The sequence below is a fragment of the Python bivittatus genome, unplaced genomic scaffold (assembly GCF_059951505.1).
Source record: "Python bivittatus isolate LINGU-HERP-01145 unplaced genomic scaffold, Pbiv_v1 ctg000590_np1212, whole genome shotgun sequence".
NCBI classification, from domain to species: Eukaryota; Metazoa; Chordata; class Lepidosauria; order Squamata; family Pythonidae; genus Python; species Python bivittatus.
This window is the reverse complement of record NW_028277086.1, coordinates 30,022,380-30,035,965: the sequence shown is the minus strand read 5'-3', so window position 1 is coordinate 30,035,965 and position 13,586 is coordinate 30,022,380. Positions and strand designations below refer to the sequence as shown.

General features: G+C 36.3%; 1 protein-coding gene across 1 annotated transcript in view; it reads left to right on the top strand.

The window, feature by feature from the left end:
- The window catches only part of LOC112542609 (uncharacterized), a 163,643-nt gene that overhangs the window by 6,226 nt on the left and 143,831 nt on the right, over positions 1-13,586 (top strand). The gene's annotated exons all lie outside the window — the stretch shown is intronic.

Here is a 13,586-nt window from a genome sequence, read left to right as displayed (position 1 = left end):
GCTAGGCTTTCCCTTCTACAGTAGTCCTCGTTTAGCGACCACAATTGGGACTGGCAACTCAATAGTTAAGTGAAGGTCATAAATGTGGGGATTGGTTGTAAAGTTACTTTTCAATCACCATTGTAACTGTGAACAGTTGCTAAATAAGGCAGTCGCTAAATGAGGACCAGTTTTCCTCCCACCAGTTTTCTAATGTAAGAACTGCCTAAGTTATTGAATACAGGTAGTCCTTGGCTTACATCCATTTATTCAATGACCGTTCAAAGTTATGGTGGCGTTGAAAAAATGGACGTATGACCAGTCCTCAAGATTCTGACCACTGTAGAACCCCCGCAGTCATGTGATTGGAATCTAAGCACTTGGGTGGCTGGCTCACAATTACGAGATCACAGGGAGCTGCAGTCACGTGATGGCCATTTGTGACCTTTCCTGCTGGCTTCCCATAAGCAAAGTCAATGGGGAAGCTGGCAGGAAGGTCACAAGTTGCTCTGGTAAGTTGTTCCCACTTTTTCTACTACTCACAGCACCCCCCTCAACCATGCAAAACCTGTGGTGACCCTCCTCTGGCCTCCCACAATTCACGCACAGCCTGTGTCAGCCCTCCCCCAGCCTCCTGCAACTCCTGCAGCATCCCCCCCCCGTGGCACCCCCCCGCCACTCCTTACTTGGAACTTCTGCCTCTTCCTGCTTAACAACCCATGCATCTTGGGGTTATGACAGCAAGCGGGTCTGCCTGGGACTGCTGGTGCTAAGTGATGTAGTCATGTGACATTGCACTTTACAACCACATTGCTTAGCAACAGCAATCCCGGTCCCAATTGCCGTCATAACCCAAGGACTACTTGTATGCTTATTCCTCATTAGGCTGTGGACTTTGGGGGATAGGATGGCTTTGCTGATCTTAATACCTAACATCTTCTTCCTTGTCTTAATTGCTGCTTTGAATGTCGACCAAATTGTTTTCAACTGATATATGGGACTTCTTCCTTTTATTACTCTTTTTACTACATTCTTTTTGGAACATGCAATTCAATAAATGGTTGGCAATGTAGTGGATACGTGAGGAGAAGCTTTTGATTTCAGCTCCATCTTGGATCAGATCGTTCTGATGCAGAACCAATGTTTTATAGCCTCTCCCAATTTAATAATCAAATCTGATGCTAGATCTGTACAGAACTACAGTGTGATTGACAGGAAAGGCTGTTATGTATGGATGGGATGCTCGCTTCATGTATAATAAGATCTTTGAATGGCAGCTTAACAATGGTACAATTTCCACTGTACTTTCAGTAAATGATTCTGATTGTGGTACCCGCAGTACTGCATAATCTGTATTAGGTGTAGAATACATTCTTAAGGTGAGCTTTAAAAATAATTCTTATAGGTTGTGACAATTATTCACACATTGTTAAGCAATGTAAAGTATCACTGCTTTTGCGAATGGCAACCCACAAGTTGTGGTGTAGCTCCTTTTGAAATTCATCAGCCTCTAAATGAAATATTCCAGAGCAATTGTTCTCAGTTTGCATTGATTAATACCAACTTTAGTGTATTTTTACTTTGAAAAAAAATGTGATTCAAAATCCTATTTTGATATAGCTTCAAGTGTTTGCGGTGAGCATCTTTTCAGGGCTGTTAGCAAGGAACAGGATGCCTTGGAGGAAATTAAAATATGAGCTGGAGAAGAATTGCTGGCTTCCTCAGCCACTTAATATTCTTTCTTACTGAATGCAGTGAGTGAGGGCTGGTCTACTATTAAGTGAGGCAAAAAAGGCTGCAAGGGAAAAAAGAGTATAAACAACACTTTCCCTGTGGATGGCCTACAGGCCATGGCATTCTTCCCCTCACCACTTTTTGCCTCTGTAGTATCAAGGACAAAACTGTTTGATATAATGGGGCTACCTTAATTAATGAAATTCAGTAGGAGAAACCTAAGGTGCTTCAGGGGATAAAATAAAAGAGGTGATCCCATTTACCATGCATATAACCCCGAGAGGATGCCCCTATTAAACGTAGTCTGTAATTCCCCCGTGTTTAATGTAATGGAGTGACATTGATTCAATATATTCAATAGATGAAAATAAAAATTTACAGGAACAAAAACTGAGGGCATTGATGAGGAACTGATTTTCCTTGGGCTCACCTGCTCTTACCAATTATCCAAGCAGTGACAAAAGTGGGAAGATAAGTATTCCTCACATTGCCTTGAACTCTTTCTTTTGTATGATTGTGCAGACTAGAACTAGAAGAAGAGGGAAATGTCAAGGAGGAGACTGGGATGTAACTAAATGAAACTTTTATTGAATTCTTAATACTTCAAAGGTGTGTATTACATTAAAAATATGACCCAGGTTTTTATACATAATATAGTATATATAGAAGGAAAATAATTTTCCTTGAATACTGCTACTTAGAAAATTTGAATGCCTTATTAGAAAACCATTTTACTTATTTATAGATGTTATATCCCTACCTCCTCATTTTTCAATGCCCTGGGTAGCTTACAAAAGGTCTACATAGAAATGCCAAACAAACCTTAAACAATATCAGAACTAAATTAGAGGGTGGATAACTAATAGAAATTGGCTCTGAGGGACATGCTTTAACCTTACCATAAAAAAGAAAGCAGAATTAGTGTTAATTGAATTTTCTTAGTGGGGGCATGTTTGAAGTAGAGTAGCAGAACTAAATTGTTATGTCTCCCATCACTACCTGCATCCTGAGCACTTTGGAAAAATACATCAGCTAAGCTTCTTCAAATCTTGGAACAACAAACAATATACAACTCTTGTGCTTTCTCAGAGTGACTTTCTAGAACAAAAGTAGCAATTGTCAGGATGTTTGGGAAGAAACATTCACTTAAGGTGAGGTGACCCACAACATCTGAAAGGAGCCAAGTTTTCTATTCTGCCTAGGAACTCACACTGGGAAAACACATGCCAATGTTGCCTATTCAAGATAGAACTCAACCTATTGGCGCTTAGGAACCTACAGTTCAGAGCAATGTAAAATTAAAAAGAAAAAAGAAAAGAAAATTACGTTGTTGTGGCCTGTGAGTTGCTACATGTTTAGTTCTGACATCTAATCTTCAGAATTTATTTAGCAGGGTAGCATGTTGTAAGGCCAATAAAAGTGCCAAATAGTTCAGGCAACAAATTCTTGATCTTTTCTGTATTACTAATAAAAATGCTGTTAAATGTAAAGTATACCATGCAAGTATATCTAAAAGGAGTAGTCAGTGACCTGTATTACAGAAGAGCTAAACAAGGTCAACCATACGAATCTTTTAAAATCATTGAATGTCATCACTGTCATTCATTTTCAGAGTAGACTGCTATCTTGCTCAAGTCATACACGACAATGTTGATTCCACACAATACCCACAGTTCTGTTTTGAATAGATTTGAAGCTCTGAATTCTTTTTCTTGGCTTGGATACCAGTTAGGACATAAGTCGTTTCAAGGGTTATTTTTTAAATATTATGACATTTATATATTGCTGACTCCAGACAAAAACAATAAAACAAATACTTAAAACCAATAAAAATATCCATCAACCCTCTTTGGCATCCAGAAAACATTTATAGATTAAAAGCTCTACAAAAAAGCAGTGATTTCTGTTATGGGGACACCATCCAGATATCCAGAGGCAGGCTGTTCCAAATAGATGAAGGGAAGATGGAAACATTGTCGCTTGGTTTCCCTCTCTGAACCTTATGTAAAAGGGATAAGGTACTGGATGGATCAGTTCTACTTTATAAGATGGTCCTGAAGCTAGATAGGCATCAAGCCATAAAAGGCTTCATAGGTTGAACCCAGCACTGAATTGTACTCAGAAGCCTATTGGCAAGTAACTGCAGTACCACATCACTGGCTTTGAGTAATTATGGTACTGCCGCTTGCCACTAGATAGGCTGCTGCATTTTGTACACAGTGTAACTCCTGGTTAGTCTTTGAAAGCAGTCCCATGTAGAATATATTGCAGTAGTCAGTTCTAGGTGTGTAAAGGGATGAGTATACTGTATATAGTATGATTTATTGGACTAAGTATTTAGTTCTGTGTAATATGCACTACTTTGTGGTTGGTATATTCAAGTGACAATTCAGAAATGTATCAAACCCCAACAGGTATTAAATACAAGTAGATAGCAATAGTTTGTTTATTTTATTTATATGTCAAATTGTAATTAATGTAAGTTTTACATTTCTTTTGAAAAGAATGCTTCTTCACTACATAGTACTGAAAAGCAAGACTCTTTTGAATCCCAAGTGTATCTCCAAGACCCCATCTGACACAGATCTCAGTATGGTTTAACCTGCTATGCACAGTCAGTGTGTGAAAAGAGTCCCTGGTATATCAAAATGCTGTCTAATGAATTTCACCTTAATGGGCTACTGCAGTCCTGAATCTTGGGATAACACAAGATGGTTGTGTCTGGGAATCTCCAATTCAATTTCCCACAGCATCCTGGACAATACTAGATTAGAAGCCTTACAGAAGATGAAAATGGCAACTGCTCTACCCATCTGCCTGACACTGTTCTGTACATTGGAATATTTGTTTTATAAATTAAGCTAGACCAGGAATCCTTGATAGTTTTGAACTCCATTTGATTCCCAGACCCAACATTACAAGTAGACCTCACTTAGCAACCACAATTGGGACTGGCAACTCTGTCACTATGCAGTGCAGTCGCTAAGCAAAGCATCACATGACTGTGACAGACTTATGATGTCACTTCCCATTTGGTTGTTAAGTGAATCATCGGGCTCGTTAAGCGAGACATCACATGACCACGATTTTACTGCTGGCTTCTCCAGACTGTCAGAAGCTGGCTGTGAAGCGAACAAATGGCAGTCATGTGACTGAAGGACCCTGTGATGGTTGTTAATTCCCCCCAGTTGAAAAGTGCCCAAATGTCGATTACATGACTGCAGGGATACTGAGATGGTTGTAAATGCATGGTCTGGTTGTAATGTTACTTTTTCAGCTCCGTCATAGCTTTGAACAGTTGCTAAACAGGGCAGTCATTAAGTGAAGTCTACCTGTAATGTCACTATGCTGGCTGGTGTTTAATACCAGGCTATTCTAGCAGTGGCAGTTCCATCACCTCTGTAAACATTAGGATGGGGAAAGTTTTAATAGAGCCTGTCCAACTTCCTCAAGACTTAATTCTGTACTAGTATTTAACACTGCCCTATTCCCCATTGATATTCTTGCCAGCTTGTATGAAAAATATATATTAAAAGAACCACCATCAAAGAATATATGATTCTATTTATATCCCTAAACACTTGATCAGCATCTTCATTCTAGGAGTAAACATGAGGCAGCTCAAAACTGGAGATATGGACAATCTGTGGCTGGACACAGGAGTCAAATGCAAATGGCCAATTTACCAAGTTGTAGTTTTTTCTACCTATGGTGTTTGGTCATCTATACTAATAGAGGTGCGATATGATCTTTCTCCTGCCACGCATTTTAATGTGTAACAATAACCAGGGGCCTGATCAATAAACTAGTCATCTATAATAGTAATTTATGGCAGGTGATTCAGAACAAGCAACTTACACGGCTTCATAGCCAATCTTTTAAAGGAAGAAGCTTGGCATCTCTGCATGGTTTTCAGATGTTAATTTCATACTTCCATTCAAAGACTTGCTTATGTATTTTGAAAGCTTTAAATATTTACAGTTATTGTGAGTTGTTTTAATATATATGTTTAATATTCTCTTTAGCTTTTCTATCCTTGAGGATTTGTTTCTTGGTTTAGTGAGAAACCATAGTCACATTTCTGAAGTTATGGTTCCAATATTCATTTTACACCTTAAAATCAATAGAAAACTTCGCAGCTTAAAAACAACCAAATCTTGAAAACAAAACAGAAATTAGAACAAATTAACTACACATGTCCCTAAACAAAGAACAAGGCAACAGTTACAAAAACTGTAGTGAAACACAAAGGAACAGGAAAAAAAAGAGTCCATTTTGTAATAACAGAATTAGTTGATAACTGATGAGTAAACAACAGCAATCATGGCACAGTTTAAAGCCATTTATGACTGTCTACAGTAATGTTGTTACATTCCTCCTCACATGAGTTAACCCAACACATAAGATGAAAAACTGTATCTCAATCCCATCATTAAACTCCTGAACCACCTTCTCCTCACACTGGAAAAACACGTACTTTATGTACCTAAGTTCCACAACATGGAGAAGAGTCCATGCTATCAAAATTGGACATCATACAGAGATCCAATGTATACAGATATGTATGTTGTCTTGTCTCTACACACCAGCACCAGTCCATGGATGAGAGAATAAGGCTGAGCCTTATTAATAAATATTATAAATATTTATTATAAATTAATAAATATTATAAATAATTATCCAGGTCCAGAAACAAAGAAAATAAAAGCATTCAGCAGCTCTACCTCCAGCCTAGAAGCTCGATGCTGTCTTGCGGCTTTGCTGAGAAAAATGGTAAATGTGGCTAGGTGACTCCTTTGTGTATATCTTTTCATTCCAAGCATTTTTTGCTCTGGGGTTTCAGAACCAAGCTTATTTCCAGCATCTTGAATACAAGTTAGGGTTAGGGTTAGGGTTATAATTATTTATAATATTATAAATATTATAATAAATATTATTAATAAAGCATAGCCACAAAACTACTAACTGTATATATTTATAAATAATATAAATTTAAATAATTTCTCATATTTCCAAGACAGTAAATTTGTTGCCAGTAGTCAACTTATTCTGGGATCTAAAACAATCAGAGCAGGCAAATAACAATCATAGGGAAGTATTATTGAAGGCAGATTGAGATCAACATCCAAATAACAATTAGAAGATGCCACACAGAGTTCTATCACTAGAGACAAAGCTGCTGGTACTATGACACAAGCCACAAGGAAAGTTATTTATATGACTTATTGAGTAAGGATTGGCTTGCAGTATCAGTTACCGTAGTCTAAATGGGGCATATCATCTATATATCTTTTGCTACATTTATAGAAAATCCAGAATTTTCTGCAAAGAAGGGAAATTTATAAACTTGACTGGTGGAAATTCTACTTTGAAGAAATCTCTTCCTCCTGGTACCTTATATCCAAAGGAGAAAACACTCTGCATGCAAGCAGGTGACTTCCTTAAATTTAAGAGAAGTTGGAACTTTTTTTGCTGTAGATCCAATCTTAGACAAATCATTGATTATTTAAAAAGCTGGCAGAGATAGATCCTTCCCACTCTGTGATTCCTGATTCTATGATTTGAGTAGAGCTATAAATATGGCAATGCTTCTTGACAAATCAAACCTGATACCCAGTAATATTTGGTGATGTGTTTCCATGAAGGCCTGAAAAGCATTAGAATACTGTAGGCAAGGGATGGAGGTGGCTGCAGGGTGACTGAAAAATAATCACATTAATTCTTATTACATTTAAATTAAATTAAATCAAATTCAGGGTCTGTCCTAGTTTTTAGCAGGCAACATTTGGCAAACTGTTCAAATATCTAAAACAGTCCTCATTCCAGAAAGTTAAGTTGCCTATGTCTGCTGTAAATTGGATTTATAAAACAGAAACACCTTGTTTCCAGTAACTTCCTTCTATGGAAGCAGATTGAGTGAACACTGCAGCTCTTGGAAGTTCTCATTGCTTAGATATAAAGAGCATATATAACAATTATGATAATAATATATGCATTTAACTTATCATGTGGCTTGAAGATTTTCTCATTAGTAAAGTAATACATTTCTGCTAGTGGCATATTGTTCACTGCTGGACTGTGCTTAGACTCATCTATTAATGCACTGGAATATCTCTGATTCCAAATGTAAAACTTGGAGAGCATGTAACTTATTGCATGTCAACATCAAGAACAGAAATTACTTTTGCAAAAACAGAAATCTTTTCCTATTTTAACTGGCTCTCATGACAAGCCATGGCTCTCATGACATATAAAGATTGAGAGAGAGGGAGAGAGAGAGATTGAGATTGAGATTATTGTGAAAGAAGTCTTCTTTACTGAGTGGGGCTTACACAAATGAAAGGGAGCTTTTTTTGTTAACCAAAATATTAGAAATGAGTTGCATACTGTAGTGTGATAAAAGTTTCAAATTATTTTGACCTTACCTGAAGTGTTCCAAAAGTGAACTGCCCAGTTTTGAGCTTCAGGACCAGTGTTAGAATATTGCCAATAAGCTAAACAATCTATTTTCAATTCAAAACATTTTGCACATCCTTCATTATACGTGGCTTTTAAATACCAAAGAATGAATAGCTATAAAAGAAGGAAAAAGTAAGAAATATTTACTATGTGTATATTAATTTAAATTTTCCATAGGATAAAATAGCATTTTGTAATTTGCTTGGCAAGAATCAAGTGACCTAAGTAGCTGTTTCAATAAATAAATGAATTTTGCTTCTGAATCATAACAAATCTTTGCTTCTATCATAACAAATCCAGAAAGGCAACACCTTCAATGGGTACATCAGCTATAACTCTGCCTGGAGCAGGATGTTTTGGAGACATAGTGTACATTATTCTATGTAAGATGAAACTGTATTGTATTTATTGTATGTAAGCGATCAACAGCCTTTTGGTTGCAGCAGGACAAAAAAGTTTAATAAATAAGTAAAAGGTATCTTTTTTTCTTATTCATCCTTTCTAAATTATCATTGCTTCTTTGCTGGATACTGATTTCAGGTAATTCTTGATGCACAAAATAATAGCATGCTATAATTGGGGGTAAGTAATTTTAAAAAGCAATATACAGTCCCTGTTCTTTTGCTTCTCTGCTCTTCTTAAGTGCTAATAAGAACAAAAGTAAATTCAGTCAAATCCTGGGAGATTTACACTGTATTCACTAATAGTTCATATAATGTTTGAATAAATGTTAATTCTACTATGCATTTTAGAAGATTATGGCTTTTTTTGCATATTATGAAAGCTTTGTAAAACTATCTGATATGCATTTGGCTATAAGAGAAGCTAGACTTTCTGCTTAATAAATCTTTACCGTAGTCCTACTTTTCAAAAGCAAAGTATATGTAGAAGAAAATCACTGTAGAAAGAATTGTTTATTTACAGCTTCTGAGCCTTCCTGTCATTTAAATGCTAAAAAGTGACTATTTTTATCCTGTTTCTGAACACGGGAAAAAGTATTTTTAGGATATTTTTGATACTCAGAACCTGTATGAGACAGTCTTTTTAGTTACTACTCTTCAACAAACTGCAAATGAAGAATGGACACATCTGTCCGGTTTTGATGCACATATAATAAACCTGCACAAACTGATTACTCTTCAGCCCCTAAAACCTAGATTTTTAAAAATTATTATTAGACCATTAGACATGTCAGAGAGGGCATATCAACTTTGCAATATGCCGTGGTAGTAAGACAGTTAACTGCTTCTTTGTTGTTGTCATAGAAGGGAATTCAGAATCATCAGTTCCAGCACCTGTGTATTCATTCCTTGTGCTAAGTATAATGTAGGTTTGGGATTTTTAAAATTAGAATGGGAACAATAACAAAACTATGGTTTGCTGAAATTCATTGAATCCCAGTTTGAAGCCCTAGTTTTTGTTTGCTTAATGGTTACAATAAGCCATTGTTGCACTGTTTAAATGAGGATGCATTGTTTGTGGTTTTCCTGGTTTATTCCTCCTCTTGTTTGTGCTCTGTCTATATTCTAGCCAGTCCCAAAGGTGTGAGCAGCTAAAAAAAAAAAAAAGAGAAGACCAGGAATTGGTTAAACAAGTCACAATGGCTTGGCTCGTCTGCACATCTAATTAGCTTCTTTCTGACTTGATCAAACTATGGTTTATTATAGTGTGTGAACATACTAGAATGTATGTATGCATTTTTAATGTAACATCTTTCTGTATATTATTTTTGGTAACTAAGTTGAGTGAATCAGTGGAAAGGCAGAATGTGGAAAATAAGTACAAAATAGGTTGTGAGTCCTATTTTGGGGAGAAGCTTGGTACACCTTTCACTTTTTAGTACACAATATAATGAGTTGTAAACTATCTTCTAATGGAAATCCTTCAACAAGTTTGGTTGCTAGCCATATACCTGGAAAGCATAGCAGCATCCTTGGAACTCCATACTCATGGGTAATTTATTTGCCCATAAATATTTGCCACGTGAAAGTTATTTTTAAAATCCTTAGCTGTTTATTTCTTTCTTACTTGTTAAGAATTGTTTGGATTTCAGGAGCGTCTGAAGTGAGCTTGCTTTAGAAAAGGTATTCCTTTTGCTTCTTGATAGAACTTTAATACCTCCTTGACTAAATAGACTTACACGTTGACACTATCTATTTTGAGTGCTTCATTCTCCACAAAATTTGAATTAGCTGTGCTTTCTCTGCTTAGTGAAAAGTATGAAAAAATACAAAGTACGCCTTAAGAACAGCACTGTATCTTAAGTTAACTAAGAAAGTAGTTTATTGGGGATACAGGAAGTAGTGTGAGGGATATATTTCTCAGTATGTTCTTGCTGAAAATAGAAATATCCTTTGGAATAGATTGGTAGTAATAGAAGTGTACATAACCCTAAGCAAAATAAGAAATTATAATGTGCACTTCTGAGCATATGTAGACTGCTTTTCCTTCACCACTGAATAACTACATCTCTTCACCTCCACTTCAGAAGCAGAGTTTATGGAAATTAGAAATCTGTCATTCAGTATAAAGCCCTGGGGTTTTTTTTTTTTTTGTTTTTTTTTTAGATATTAAGCGCTGACCCTTAGTGTCACTCTTGGTGGCCAACTCACTTGAGATTCCCACAGAGAAGTACTTTAACAAGTTCTTTCTTTCTTTATTGAAAGGGCAAGGGATAAGGTTACAGAAACCTTGGCAAGTAAATTATTTTCACTCTAGAACCCAACCTATCTTTAATTTTTCAGTATTTTCCTAAGGTATAGAGAGCCATTGCTAGTCAGTGTAGACCAGCCTTTCTGAATCTGGGCCCTTTAGATCAGTGGTTCCCAACCTTTTCTATGCCCCACACCTCTGGGAAATGCTTGATTAATGTTCGCACTCCCTACAAAAGTAATATTGCATTTGAAAATGAAGAAGTCTAATTTCTGATGCAGCTGAACAAATTTAACTTTAAAAAATAAGCTTTTAACTCAGTACATAAAATTGTCACACACCCTGAAATTTCATCTTGCACCCCAGGTTGGGAACCCCTTCTTTAGATGTATTGGACTTCAACTGCCAGAAATCCCATCCAATATCCTGTACCTTTTACTTTCACAAGTCTGCATGTCTTTCCCCCTCCTTCCATAGCATTGTTTGCCCATTAATTGGGATGTATCTAAGATTATATTGTAGAGCTACAAAGTTGGGTTAACCATGATACTGTCAGGCCCAGCCCAAGAACAATGATGAAACAGTCCAGTCCCTTTATTTGCTTACACCTTATAGACAGAATCTTGCCAAACTAAATCTATACTACAGCAACTAGTGGATATACCCTGTGAGATTCTAGGGAGTGGCTATCCTGAAGCTCTTACTCTTCTCACACTCCCCTTGCGGACTGTGTTGTCTTTTGTCTCCTTTCCCTTCCTGGAATGCACCCCCTGCTTCCTGATAGCCTTGATCTCCCACATCACTCTCCTCCTCGTAGATGCATTCCATCACAGATGCTGTAGGTACTTTTAGTTTGTCAGTAAGTACCATTCTGCAGTACTGTAAATTGTACATACAAAATGTCCCACATTTAATTGTGGCGTCTCCTGGTATGACTAGAAAAATTCTTGTATAAAACTCTGCTGTTCTTCAGTGATTGGTTCTCACATTGTGTTAAGTCTTGCTTTGCCCTACCATGATTTATTTAATGTACCATAATTGACTGGGCTTGCTCAGCCCTAAACCAAAACCAGGCAAACCATATTGTAGTTTAGACCAAACTATGAATTCAGTATAAGGCAGCTTCTTATATTCATGGCCTAGTTTTCTATTGTTACTTATTTATTCAATTTATGTGGCTGCCCATCTCACATACTTGACTTTACATGATGCACAACTTTAAAATAAATAACATTATATATTTACTAAAATGAACTTCAGAAATAAAACACACACGTACACACATAAAATCATATTGATGCGGAAGGTAATTGCATTGGAAGTGCTCCTTGACCATGAAGGTAACTATGGGAAAGACCCTTATCACTTATGACATGGTTTTCTGATTCTTTTTGGAAAAATAAAGCTTGGAATGGTTGAAATGATAAATTGTATCATTAATCTCTCTCTCTCTCTTTACCTTTATCTTCATTATATTAATGAATGCAAACCATATTTATCTGGGTTGCTTATATGAGGAATGTATTGCTGTTAGAAATGTGTTAAATATGTGGGCATTGATCCAGACAGTTGTGACATAATAGTATGTTACAACATAACTAGAATCCAAATCATAATCATTCTTGAGGGAACAATTGTATAGCTACTTTATTTTTCCACATCTGCTATGAAGAGGAGTACCTGATTAAGTTCAGGATATGCTGCAGGTTTTACTTCAAACTAGAATGATGATAATTAGAATCTCAAGACTTAAAATGGAACTATAGAATTTCCCGTTTGGTGTAATGAAATATGAGTTGTTGGAAAATCTATTGTGTGTCTTATGATTTCTTGCAAATGGATGGTCTAATGAGCCTTTCTCTTCAATTTTGTGATCCTGACGGACTTCCCTAGCAGTAGGGTGGACAGCAGCACTTTGAAAAGCACCAAGCTACCTTTGGATCTACGAGTTTTCCACAAGGGTCCAAAGCTAAATCATTTAATCAGCTGGTTCATTTCCCCAAAGTTTCAGAGCAGTGATATGATAGGCGCATTGTGGGAAATTAAATCACTTGTTCAACACAGCTGGTTGGATTATTAGACCAGAACCAAGGGGTAACCCAAGGCAAAAATTATAGTAGGCATGACTGTACGCTTTTAGGGACTCAGGAATTTGGCAGGTGTGCCGGGACTTGCTGATGTCTATTATGTAGAGCCATATTTAGTCTGCTTCTTTGTTTGTGCAATTAATTCTGAAATTTCTACTTTAAAAACTTGCTTTATGTAATTAAAAAAAAAAAACTATAGGTGGAATATAATTCCATCAAGTGTTTGTGAAATTGCATTCATTTTAAAGAGAAGATAGTGGCGTGTCTTTTTGGGGGGAGAGCAAAATTTTTACAATAGTTATGTAAGAAAATTTTTAATGAGAGCTTTATCTCAAGAATCTCATTAGTATAGCATGCTAAAGGGATGCATCAATAATTGTTGAAGTAGAAAGAGCTAAAAAGAAATAGATAGTCTTGGGATATTTTTAGTAATGCAAAACAAAGAGCTTTCATATTACTCACAGTACAAAAACAATTAATTAAAAGTGCTTTAAATTGGCTTTCCCACCTTTCCAAAGATTTTTTTTTAAGTGAATAGTGTTAATATGGAGATGAATGAAAATGAAACAAATTATTACTTTTTAAATTTTCTACAAAAACTAGAAATGAAACATGTAGAGGAAAGGAATTCTTGGTCATTTATTTAGCAAATTTAGATTGAAATCTATATGGGAA